The sequence below is a fragment of the Zosterops lateralis genome (assembly GCF_965231275.1).
Source record: "Zosterops lateralis genome assembly, chromosome: 1".
Lineage (NCBI taxonomy): Eukaryota > Metazoa > Chordata > Aves > Passeriformes > Zosteropidae > Zosterops > Zosterops lateralis.
In genome coordinates this window covers 101282435-101295312 of record NC_139762.1, presented here as the reverse complement: position 1 = coordinate 101295312, position 12878 = coordinate 101282435, and the positions used below count along the sequence as shown (strand labels likewise).

At 42.0% G+C, this 12878-nt stretch overlaps 1 protein-coding gene across 1 annotated transcript in view; it reads left to right on the top strand.

Moving 5' to 3' along the window:
• The first annotated feature begins 74 nt into the window (after nt 1–74).
• The window catches only part of RALBP1 (ralA binding protein 1), a 33229-nt gene continuing 20425 nt past the window's right edge, over nt 75–12878 (top strand). The window contains exon 1 of the mRNA XM_083868425.1: nt 75–175. The gene's annotated coding sequence lies outside the window, so the exon portion shown is untranslated. The remainder of the gene's footprint in view (nt 176–12878) is intronic.

Genomic DNA, 12878 nt, shown 5'->3' with positions numbered 1-12878 from the left:
GGCCGCGCGGAGCGAGGCGGCGGCGCGTGCGCGGTGGCGTGGGCTGGCGGCGCTCCCCGCCCGTCCCTGCGAGCGCCGGGCGGCGGCGGCGGCGGGATGGGGCGCGAGGCGGGGCGTGCCCGCCGCGCCTGAGGCCGAGGCGGAGCCGCTGCGCGGGCGAGCGGGACCCCCGACGGTCAGTGCGGGGCGGGGGCGGGCGGGCGGCCCGGGCCGGCTCCGCCGTGAGGGCGCGGGGCCGCTCGGGGTCCGGGCGGGGGCGGAGGAACGGGGTGGGGGGGCACACGACTGGCGGCGCGAGCCGCCACCGCCCCGCGGCGCGCGCGGCTGCCGGGTGGGGGAGGGGCCGGCGCGGGCGGCTCGAGCGGGGGGCGGGGCCTGGGGAGGCTCCGCCCATTTCCTTCGGGTCGGTGCTCGTCCTCCCCCGGTCTCTTCCACCTTCCCTGCCTCTTTCCTTCCCTCTCTCCTTCTTTCCTTGCTTCTTCCCTTCCTCTCCTCCCTCCGTTCCCCCCCGGGCGGGTGTCCGGCCCGTGTGCGATACTTTCGGGCCGTGTTGTCCCTCCTGCCCTTAGGGGACAGGCGCCTTGTGCGCCCTGTTTCCCTTGGGCATTTGCTCCCTTTGGATCGTGCGGAGTTTGCTGCAGCTCAGCCTGGGCTGTGGGTTGGCTCTCTGCAAGGTCGCTTTGAATTGGTTTTTTTTGTGGGGAGGCAGAGGTCAGGGATTTTTATTCATTTACCTTCACCTGGAGGTCTTATCTTAAAACCCAGACTGTTATTGTAATTTTTCTACAACTAGTGTGATTAGAAGGTTCTAAGGATGTCGTGTTTCCTGATAATGTTGTTTAGAATGTGTCAGTGTCCATTATAGAATCACAGAGTGTTTTGGAAGGGACCTCAGAGACCACCTAGTTCCAGCCCTTCTGCCACGAGCAGGGACAGCTTTCACTAGCCCAGGCTGCTCAGAGCCCCATCCAGGATGGCCTTGAGCACTTCCAGGGATATGTTAGTGGGTGATGTATGAGCAAATATGTCTTATTTTTAAGTGACAAAGAAAATTCCAGCAATCCACACCAAAAGTATGTGTTCATGAGAATGGTGTGGTTTGGATTTCCCCCACCCCAATGTCCCTGAGGTTAATGATAATTGTTGATGGGAAATAATCATTAAAAAAAAAAAAAAAAAAAAAAAAAAAAAAAAAAAAAAAACAGGCTAAGGCCTTTTTGCCCGATGCATAAACCTGGGTGATTTGTGCATGTCCTTTGTTCCAGCACAGGAAAATAGCCCTAATTGTGTCCTTAAACGGGTTTCTGACCTGGAAATAGCTTGAAGTGCTTACCATAAGTGCTCTGCATTGCCATAACCCACCCTTTCAGGGGTGGAGTTAAGGCTTTGTTGGATATGATGCAGGATGGTAATGGATGTAAATTTTATTAATGAGCTTGCAGGAGAATGGCAGAGGGATCCCTGAGATCCCTTAGGTTTGGATTTTGATGTTAGTTGAGGTGTTGCATACAGCTCGTGGTGGATGGTGCTGTGCTTCAGTTCATTTCAGTGCAGTCTGTCTATAATCCACACAGTCAGCATGACAAGCTCTTGGGGGGGTCTTTTCTACAGAGAAATAAACAGGGATTAAAATAAGCCCTTCCAAACTGTTGTAGTTTTGCATTTAGTACTTCTAAGTGTGTGAAATTTGTTAACCCCCTTTCTGTAATGTTCTAGCTAACTACATCAAGAATAGAGTGTCTAGTCTGTTGGAGTAGGGAGCTTTACATTCCCTGTCCTAGGGATGTCATTTCTAGCTTGGAGAAAACAAGTTTTCTTTAGTCTTCCCACATGTGAAATGGAACATAGGAATAGCTGCCTTCAAATCTCGATACTCCACGTGCAACTTTGGCATTGTTCTGTCTTAGTTAAGGTGTGTTCAGGGGTAGGAGGGCATGTTTTGTACTTTGGATTGGTGGGTTTTTTCCCCAAAGTAAGGATTTCACAGTGAAATCCCTGGTGTGGTTGTAGTTATGTGGAGAAGAAAGTTCTTTTTCTGTGAGGCAGATTATTTCCATTTCTCTATGTGCACATGTACACTAGCATAGGTTGTCCTGGAACTGCAGTGACTGCACTCCTGCTTCAGAGCTGCACGGCTCGCTTCTGCAGATGTCCTGAAAGCAAAGCTGACAGTCACAAGCACTGCACCTAACCCTTTGGGGTTCCCATCTCCACTGTACCCTTCAGGCATGATTCCCAGTAAGTTTTAGCTGTATTTTCTTACAGAAAGGTTTGCATATTCTCCGAGTAAACACTGCTGTTTCTTATGGGCAGTTTTTAGACTAATATGGAAGATGCTGCTGTTCAGCAATAAATACCACCAAATGCTAATTTACTTTCCTTCTGTAAAGCTTGGTGTCATTTAGGTAGCCTCAAAATGCCAAAATACAGTCTGATATTTACCTTCAGTTTATAGTAGTACAGTGTAGCATAATCTACCAAGCTTCTCTCTGAACTCTTGTATCTGACTATGTTGAATCAGTGAATGATTCACTACACTTACAACTAGCCATGGTTTGCCATGTGCATGGTTTGCAGTCCTTCATCAGATCCTCCTGCTGTCCCCCAGAACCTCATGGATCATAGTTTTCAAAGTGTTGCTCACAAAAAAAGAAAAATCAAATTCTACAGTTGTGCTGGAAGTACCTTATGGAGCAGGAGGTTTTACTTAGGCTGCATCCCCAGAGGTGGTGGTGTTGAGAGGTGACTGCTGTCCAAATAGGGTTTACATCTTCTGCTTGCCATGGCCAAAACCAGAAGGGTAAGGATGCAGGTTGAGTTTAGAAAAAGGATGAGCATAACTCCTTTCCTGTCCATACTTACCCTTCTCATCCCAACCATCCCTCACCTCTTGGGCTTGACACCACGGAATACAAACTTGGTTGAAGGTGTGGAGGCATCATAGAGTGACACAGACTTTGATAGGGGCAGCAACAGCAGGTCTGCAAAGCTGAATAGCAGCAGGGATCCAGTGCTCCGTGCTTCCAGTTTTTCTTTAGGCTGCGGTAAAATGTGGGGAATAACTGCTTACCTGGGGCACCTGCTGGGAAATGGAGGATTTATATGGGATTATCCAAGTAAGGAGTGGTGATGCAGTGAGTTGGCTCAAATATAGCCAAGGAATTTCTAGTTTATGCTGTCCTGTTACTAGCAGATAATATACTGGAAAAAAAAACTATTTAGGTTTCATCAGTAAAGTGCTGTGATAATTTTGAACTAGTAGGAAAGAATTTGTGAAACAATAAATATGAGGTAGTGTGACTTCAGTGGATAATAAGAAGGTAAAAACAACACTTAATACCTGAACAAAGTACATCTGACCAAAAATATTTGGAATGTATAATTGGCTCCTTACTGTTGTTTATTATTAGCTGTGCATTAAAAAAGCCCAGAAAGCAACTCTTTTTTTTTATCTAAAGATGAATTCCATGTATACATCAGAGACTGAGATCTGCAAATTCAAAACCATGAGATCACAGTGTTTAGAGCAATCAGTTCACTGCCTACAAGCAGTATTTCCTTTGATAGTTAATTAAGGTGTGTTTAAATAGAGAACATAATTTGGTATTTTTTCCTTGTCTAATTCCTGTGATACTAAGTAAACAAAAGTACAGATAATGAAGATGTCCTAGTTTTTTCCAGAAGCAGCTTGGTGTAGAATCCTGCATAAAAATAGCAACTAATTATTTACTAAACACGTAATTTTATAATAAGAAAGCAAAGGTGCTTGCCAGATGCTAAAGCAGTAATAATGTAAATCAGTACATATAGTGAATTGTTAATGTGTGTTTGTGATATTTAGCCCAGTTTAAAAACTATATGTAGAGAAAATGTTATATTTTAAATAAGCAAATTTAGTATTGTTTTCTACAGAAATAGGAAATAGTGCAAAATAAAATAATGCGATTATTCTGCTATAATGCTAATAATTGAAGAATGTCATATAAGTCACTGCATCTGTGCTGGTGTGCCCTTAGTTGTGAACAGCTTGCCATCTGTCCGTTTGTTGTAAGTGCTGGGGAGACAGGCAGAAATATGGACATCATGCAGTCAGTGCAAAGAGAGAATTTCTTTGAAAGAAGGATTATGATCCTTGATGTTACACATTAATTTATGATATGATCTTGCAGGTGACCCCTGCCTTGCTTCCACCAAGGCTGTGTCTTCCCTGGAGGAAGCAGGGAATGGTTAATGATTCCTGCCAGGCTCAGCCCGCCAGGAGCACAGCGCAGGGGCAGACCCTGTGTGAAGGTGCAGAAATGCCCTGCTTTGGCTGCTGGGGGATAGACCTTCTCACAGGTCCACCTTCAGTGCAGTGGAAGGGTCAGCTCCCCAAACAGTAGGAGCAGATTCCTCATATCCAATCTGCTGTCTTTTATTCTCTTTCTCACCCACAAGGAACAGAGCTTTTTTAGACTGGCTATTCCAGTCTCTGGAGGCACACAGGGAAGCAAGGGATGAGTGATGGGTGTTTGCATGAGGTGGGAGCGGCCAGATGGTTGCTGGAGAGGAAGAAAGAGGAGCTAGTGCTGAGTGGTAAGGTTTGACATTCCAAATCAGAATGCAAGTTTGGACCAAACTGAAAATTATTTTAAGGAAAATAAATTTAGTTTCATGTTCGTTGCTTTGTACGTTTCTTAGCAGTGACTAAGTCTTGAGTCAATTCCTATAGTTATGTATAGATAAAATATATTTTTGTACATTTTTGTCCTCTCTAGTATGAAAATTTCACAGGTTTCTGTTATTTAGGTGAAGGCAGCTCATGAAATTTGCTTCCTGTTTTACAGTTCAGTTGAATCTCTAGGCCTTTTCTATTAGTAGAGGACAAGACATCTGGCAGAAAGGAGCTCTTGGAACTGATCACAGAACTCTACTACAAGAGCTCAAAGAATGATTGAAATATATTGAAAACAATATATGATGATAATTCTATTAACTTGACACTAGTGGGAAAAAGGATATCACAGTGACAAAAATTGCAGCTTGTCTTTCTCATGAGAAAAATAAGTAAGAAGTCTTAAAGGGTATTACTTTAAAATCATACCTAACTTTGTAAAATAGGAGCTACACCTGTGAGTTTGAAGTTATCATTTAATGTTTATCCTCTAATGGCTTTTGTGAAATTTAACATTTAGCTTACCCTGGTGGTGAAGCTTGTTGCTACTTTAACATTTCTTGCCTGCCCAGTTGTGTTTTGTAAATACAAGGATCTGCAGTCAGGTGCAGAATTTTTCTGGATGTTGCCATGAAAATGAATTCTCAGTGAGTTTTATTAGAATGAATTAAATTGAGTGCTAAATGTAAATTCTAGTGCTAAACAAGCCAGCAATTAAACTCTCAATTCATGTTCATGGTATTAGTAGTGGTTTTCTACCATGAATACTATGCAAGTTCATAATTCTCAGTTATTGTTTTCCTGTATCCAATATACTGCCTTCACATACTTAATACTGAGTGTATTAATGTAGTGTATAATTACTGATAAAAGGTAGTTAAGTTGACAGATATTTTACTGTATTTGTACTGCTCCAGTAGATTTTAATATCATGAACCAAATGCTGGATGTAAAAGCGTTATGCTAACCTGTACAAAACACAAAATACCTTTTTTTTTTAAACTGGATTCAAAGAAAAGTGTCATTTCCTCTTTTAAGTTTCAATTGTGGTAGCTTCAAAGGAGATGCCATTCTTCTAAGATAGCCTAAAGAGCTTTTCATATTTTATGTGATATTTTTAATTGATTGAATGGACAAAAAATATAAGAGCCTGGGGGGAAAAATACCAAGTGATTGAACAGATTTACTCAGAAACTCCTTGGATTATTTCAGTCCATTGGTTTTAGCTTTTCTTGTTCTTTAGATGTTTTAATCTTTAAAAATTCTGTAAGTTTTCTTTGTGCTGGCCACTTGTTAATTCTAGATGCAGAGGTCTTTCACAGGTCCTGCTTCTGAAGTTCTCATCCTGAAATCTGGGGTTGCAGTTCCCCAAATTCATGCAATGGGAACCACTCGTGGGCAGATGTGTTTTAAGCAGCCAGGTTTTGAAACATTGTCGGGGCAAACAAATTTCAATTTTCCAGCTGAAAGAGGAAGTGATGAACATGCGGAGTTCTTTGTTGGTTCAGTAAATTAGTGTGACTGATACACTAGGATGTGTATTTAAATGCATTTTCCTTCACAAAGAATAATTAAGAACTAATTTTCTGGCAATGGCTTTCACAAATGTACCTTTGAATATACCAGAACCTGTATACAACAGCAAAAAGCAGTGGAGAAGGCACATCAGTTTTACCTGGGTCACTCATTTTGTGTGCTGCAATTTTATGATATTTTATTTGGTCTATGATTAGATTTGTTTGCAGTTTTCTGTGGGCTTTTTTTTGGTTGCTCATTCTTTGTAAATCCTTTAGGAAATAAGTTTTTAATGTTAGTTCAGTCAAACTTCAAAGACATCAGAAGATACATAAACATGTCAAAGAAGTTTTCAGTTAGTGTGTATCATTAGAACAGTCAGTTGGTGATGGATATTTCGACAGGGTAATTACATTTGGTGGGTTTTAGTACTTATGTGCAAGGATTTCACCACTCTTAAAATTGCCTTACACTGATGGAGGCAGTTTATCTTCTCCTGAGGGAGGGATGGGACATAAGTCCTTGGTCTTATGTGTATTGGGGCTTCCATTAAACTGCTCTAATTTTAATTAAAACAGCATGACTTATGTTTAGACAAGGCAACACAACAGATTTGGGAATGGCAGTCCAAAGTTGTTTGATCCTGTGCTATCAAATATCAAACTTTTCCTCCATCTGTGAAGCATACATAATTTTTAATGTTGTATTTGTGTAATTATTCAGTTAATTTTTATTGTATTTGGCAAGTAAGTTGAAAACATCAATCAGTGTATTTCTTAAGGTATGGGGGTTTTTTTGTGATATTCTCAAGACATAGGATTGCTGAAAATTGCTGCAGTAGATGCTGCAGACAGAGCTAAAGGAGGCCTGTTTTAGAAAATGCATGTGAATGTCATTTTAAATTCTGAGGATGTTTATACATTTTTCTAGAAGGCTGATGTTTCATATAAGCTTTCTTCTAAGGCTGTTTGACTAGGTAAATTGGCATAGAAGACAAGGCAAATACTGTGAACTTGTGGGTCCTGCTGCTGTTCCAGTAATTGGCATTTCAGTGGATGAGAGACTCCTGCTTTCTCTGCAGAGACCAGCAGCTGCCCCACGGTGGGTGGTGCTGCACTTTGCCTTGCGTGTATTTGTGAATGTTCTCTGTGTTCACGTCGTGACATTTTGCAACATCTCAGCCCTGGAGGTGGTGATGTTAATCATAATTAATAATCTGCTGAGCTTGTAAATATTTAAATTGACTTTCCCCTTGGGTATTGAGTGAATCTGGGGCAGACATGGAAAACAGAACTCGTTAATCCCATCTCTACATATGGTACTGAAAAAAATAACTAAAAATTCAGAAATTTGCTGAAAGGCTAAATCCTTCATGTGGTATTGATGAAGAGCTGTCAGTGGCATTAATGGGAATATGTCTGGGAAGAAGAGATGGTACAGCCCTACTCTTGTATGGAAACTTAACATACCATGCTAAAAATAAAAATTTTCTCTTCCATATAATGTGAGTTTGAAAGACATTGACATCTATTCCCGCAGGTTCCTGCTGCAGACATAACATGGATCAGCAAAACAATTATTTTGCTGGCATGTCTCAAAACAGATCTCAAAATAAAACAAACTACATCAGAAAAACCTTTTGGTGGGTAGCACTGCATCTACAATAAGGCTGTGCTAAAAACTGCTGTGCTGGGAGCACAGAAATGTTATACATCAATCCATTATCGTTAAGTTGGGAAAACGTTTGCGTGCAGCCCAGTCTGTCCTTGATTTTACTCAAATTGAGCTTAATAGAGCAACCAGTGGAGGCTGATTTCCAGGTCAATAGCCACTGGTGTTAGCTTGATAATAAACAGGACTCTTAAGCCAAAAGCAAAGGTGATGCAGGTAGACATAGTTATCAAATAATCACTAAGAATAATCAGCTGATAGACATGGTTATTAAATAATCACTAAAAATAATCAGAGAGGTTGTTATGTAAACAGTGTTTCTGGATCAAAGCCTTTTTTTATTTTTCCTTTCTGCTGTTATAGTAGAAGTTTATCTCAACCACCATAGTTCCATTTAATATTCAATAGAAGCTGAACATGTTTTGCCATTGTTGCACTGGAACATGCAGGGTTTTAAACATGAAAAGAATCATACATGGAAATTGATTATCTGTGTCGTGTATCACACTATGAAGAGATCCAAACAAAGCTGTTCTTTGCTTCCTCTTATGCTACAGAGTTGTCAGTTCAAGTGACATCCTGTAATTGATAGATCTTTTCATCTGTGTTCAATACGTGGTGGCAAAAATCCAATGTAAAGCATGAGAAAGTTAATTTTCACAGTTCAAGCCCTAAAGGTTTTTGTGTCATTAATATACTTTCGGAAATTGCTTCTTTCTGGGAATGATAAGGCCACAGAATTGAATATTCTTTGCCTTTGGTAAGGTAAACTGGATTGTTTGTACTGACCTTCCAGTTAAAGGATTATGAAGTGGCTTCTGCAAAGTTAATGCTGTTTGAAAATTCTGTGAATAGAATAATGATCACAACTCACCCAATTCAGTGAAGAAGCATGGTGCTTCTAATTGATTTTTTTCTGTATCCAGTCTGAAAGATGCTATCTCAATACTGGATTAAAAAGGCAGACAGTCTGGGCTCAGCGGGCAGTTCTCCGTGCAGCACCTGGGCTCTGCCATTCCCTGTACATGTTGAGCAGGTCTGTGCAGTTGCCAGAGTGTGGGAAGGCTCTGTCCCTTTGGCACTCTGTGTTTGAGGGTGGCAGCAGGTGGCTCTCAAAGGACAGGCCAGCAGACCCCAGTGAAGTGATGTTTGTAGGGGCACTCTCCTGTCCTGCTCTCGCTGTAACTGGCACAGGCACAAAAGGTGATGGTGATGCAGCAGCAGTGACACCTGCCTGCCTGTCAGCTGAGTGTGCTCACAAGAGTTCCACAGAGCTTGAACTCACAATGCCTGACTGCATCTCCAGGGGTGCTGTTGAATTTACCAGGTGAATTACTGCTGCTGCAGAAAGGCCAGTGCATTATAGTGCACATTTCTGGTGTGTGGGCATTCCCAGATTTGTTGCCACTGTTAAATCCAAAGCCATTTATCCTTGCCGTTTCTAGTATTTTAGCATGTGTTAGCTAAGACACTCTTAAACCCCAAACCCCCCTAAATTAGAGTTTTTATAGGCTTGTTTTTTTACTGGGTGTTGGAACTGAGTGTGCAGAGCTCTGCCCTCCCTGGAAAACTAGATTCTGTTCTCTGTTATTTGATCTGTTACGGGTAGTCTGCAGATACTCTTGAAAGAACAGCAGAAATGCTTAAAACTCCTGTAAAATATTTTATGGCAAATCCATTGGTTTTTCTTCTGCTTCATTTTGCATTTTTTACTCTGTATAGCACTTGCTTTTTTAACAGCATTTGTAGTACATTCAGCTCAACCAGGGTTTAGGATGTTTGGGTTTTTTCCCTGATTCTGCCAAATTGACAGCTGTTCTCAAGCTGGATGCATTCAGGTCCTGGAGTGTGAGTGAATGATGCTGTGGTTTAAATCTCTGATCAGGGGAATTTGTCATTAAATAGATCCAGCCCAGGAACTGATTAAAGTCTAGCAATTAATATTAATTTGCTAAATTATAATCACTGTACAACTTGCTGCAGACCTTTGGGGACTAGACAACTCTTTGAAGGACTTGTCAGAAAATGTGAATTGTAAAAAAACTTGTATACAGTCCCTAGGGCAAACAAAACCATTGGTGATATTACGTTTATAGTGATTGTTAAGAAAGCAAAGTTCACACCTTTTGTTGTATTCTCCTGCCTTCCTCTGTTAAGTAGTAAAAGTAAAACTTTCTGTTCTGTTTTACAAGCATTAGTACTGGTACAAGTGGGAATTTGGAGAGGAGGACAAGGGAGATGGGGCGGGGTTTTTACACCAGGGATAATTCTCAGGCCAGTATAAGCAATAGTGGGTATTATGTATGTTGCACCATGTGATGGTTTTCAGAAGTATAGGAGGTTCAGTATGTTAGCGAGACAGCTGTAGTCTAGTCAACTCTCAGTAATTCAGCTCTTATCAAAAGCTACGATATTTTAATTTGGACTGAAAAGTTCTGTTTCAGAGGCTGGTACTTAAATTTATTTTTCTTTAAACACTAACCACATTCTTCAAGCTGTTCCTGAGAATTCAGCTAGCAAGAAAATGTCTCTTTTCTGTAATAATAAATATTTTGGCAATCAGGCAAACCTTTTTAGGGCTACTTTTAATTTAGAGGGGAAACCTAAATTTGGCTGGATAAGACCTCCCAGATTGCCTTGGTTATGTGTGGCCCATAACTTGCAGAAGTTTTAATGAGAACTGAGTGTGGGAGAAATAGAAGGTGGTGAGGGAAACCTGGGAAACAGTGAGCAGCCAAGAAGTGAGGTTAGATGAGACACTGGGTGTGGAGAACAGGAATGGTGAAACTGGGGTTGCACAGGTCTAGGTTGTGAACACCTGCGAGGTGAGGAAAAGATTGTGAGATAGAGGAGATGCAGTCCTGATTGTGGAGGAACTGAACTGCAGGAAAGGGGGTGAGGAAGCAAATGGAGAGAGCCTGGGGAAGAATGTCACTCATGAGGCTGGTGAGGGGCTTGGAACACAAACCCTGTGAGGAACAACTGAGGGAGCTGGGGCTGTTTAGCCTGGAGAAAAGGAGATTTAGAGGTGACCTTATCACTCTCTACAACTCCCTGAAAGGTGGCTGTGGTCAGGCGGGGGTTGGTCTCTTTCTCCAGGCAGCAACTGACAGAACCAGAGGACACAGCCTTAAGCTGCCCTCAGGGAAATATAGGTTGGATATTAGGAAAAAGTTTTTTACAGAAAGGGCGATAAAGTACTGGAATGGTCTGCCCGGGGAGGTGGTGGAGTCACCATCCCTGGATGTGTTTAGAAAAAAACTGCATATGGCACTTAGTGCTATGGTCTAGTTGAGGTGTCAGGGACTGGACTCAGTGATCTTGAAGGTCTCTTCCAGCCCAGTGATTCTGTGTGAAACCGTGGAGTGGGAAACTGATGTACTGGGCTTGAGTACTATTACCAGAGGTGTTGGCTTGTGCTGACAAGACCATGGGATCCAAGAGCAGTATTTACTGGGGATAAAAACAGAGAATCCTGAACAGTGGAGTAGCACATTGCCAAGAAGTTTGGAGAATGAGAAATTATTCTCAGAGTGGGCAGTAGCAGTTGCAGTGCAGGTGGCTGATTAGTCAAGGTACTCCTGCAGAAGTCTGGGTGCACTGCCCATCTGCCTTGTGGTGCAGAGTTCAGGCCTTCTGCTTGTTCTTGAGAAAGCTGCCGTGCAAAGCAATTAAACAGCTTGTTAGCTGGACAGTTATTTGCAAGAATGCCCCTTCTATATTTGGTTGTGATCATAATGTAGTGCACTGCTTTGAAGCTGCTTCCATGGCAGTTGATTCAGCTGGGGAAAGACGTGGGAGGACTTGCTGGGATATCCCTGAAGGATGGAATGAGCCACATGAGGGAGAGCCACAAGTGGGGCATAGTTTGTGTGCCCTCTGTATAGGGCTTTGGTTGTTACCCTGTAACAAAGATCTGTGCCCAGGCTCTTCTTGTAGACTATTGCTTTGGAGAGGTAGTGGGATATAAATTGTCACAGCCTGCTGCTCCAGGGAGTGAAGATGTTACAGCAAAATAGGAGTGTGGTGGTATAGCCAGTGCAGGAGGCAGCACCATGGGACAGGTGCTTTTTCTAGGCAATTCTGGTCCATCTCTTTTCAATGTGCTCTCTCCTGGAGCAAAGCATTCAATCATCCATCCCCTTCTAGGGTTCCAATTGTTTTTTTTTTTTCCAAAATGTGTCTCATGGAAACAGCCTGTGAATTGCATCCTGATGGAGCTCTGCAGACTTTTGTAGGCTGGGGCTGTAATACTGTTTTCTCTGAAGTGAACCAGACTGGAAAGCACGTGCTGCCACATATCTGGAGATTTTATCTTCATGCAATTGCAAGACTTTATCATAATAGGATTGGAAACCTTGTTTTTGATATTTCTAAAATGTCTAGGGTAGTATTTAATTATTTAAGGCTGGCTCCCTACTGATTAGATTATTGAAGAGCTGGAATACCCTCAATAATAGGGATACAGCTGCATATTCTAAATGTGAGCTGGCTCCTCCAAGAGCCCACTCAGATATGGATCCTGTCTGCACTCACTGAGTGTCGAGTAAAGTAGTTTTGTCTGTTTGTAAATCACTCCTGAGCTGGAATGGACTCTCAGAGCAGAACTTGAAATGCTTTGGATGGTGCTGTAACTGGCAGACTTTATCCATCTACAGGTAAATGAGAGACCACACAAAAGCTGGTTTTGTTACTTTTAGAGGTGATCTGAGGCTGGCATGATTTGAAAAATGTGCAGCTTGCTCCCATGTGAATTCTACTGTGATTATACACCCTCCTTTGAAGTAAATTTTCCAACATTCTCTTGGCATCATATATCCTGTAAAGTAATCTGAGGTTTAGGACCTGAATTCTGCTAAACAGTTTGTATTTTATTCTTTTTATCCGAAAAATTCTGTGAAGTCCCTTCTTGAGGCTTTTATTTTTTGCCAATTATGAAGAGTGTGTGACTCACAGGGGAGTTACTTCATGCTGTGTTTGTGTGATTACCTGTGACTTGTGAAATTTTAAACTTGCTTTGCCTGTCTACATGAAGTAC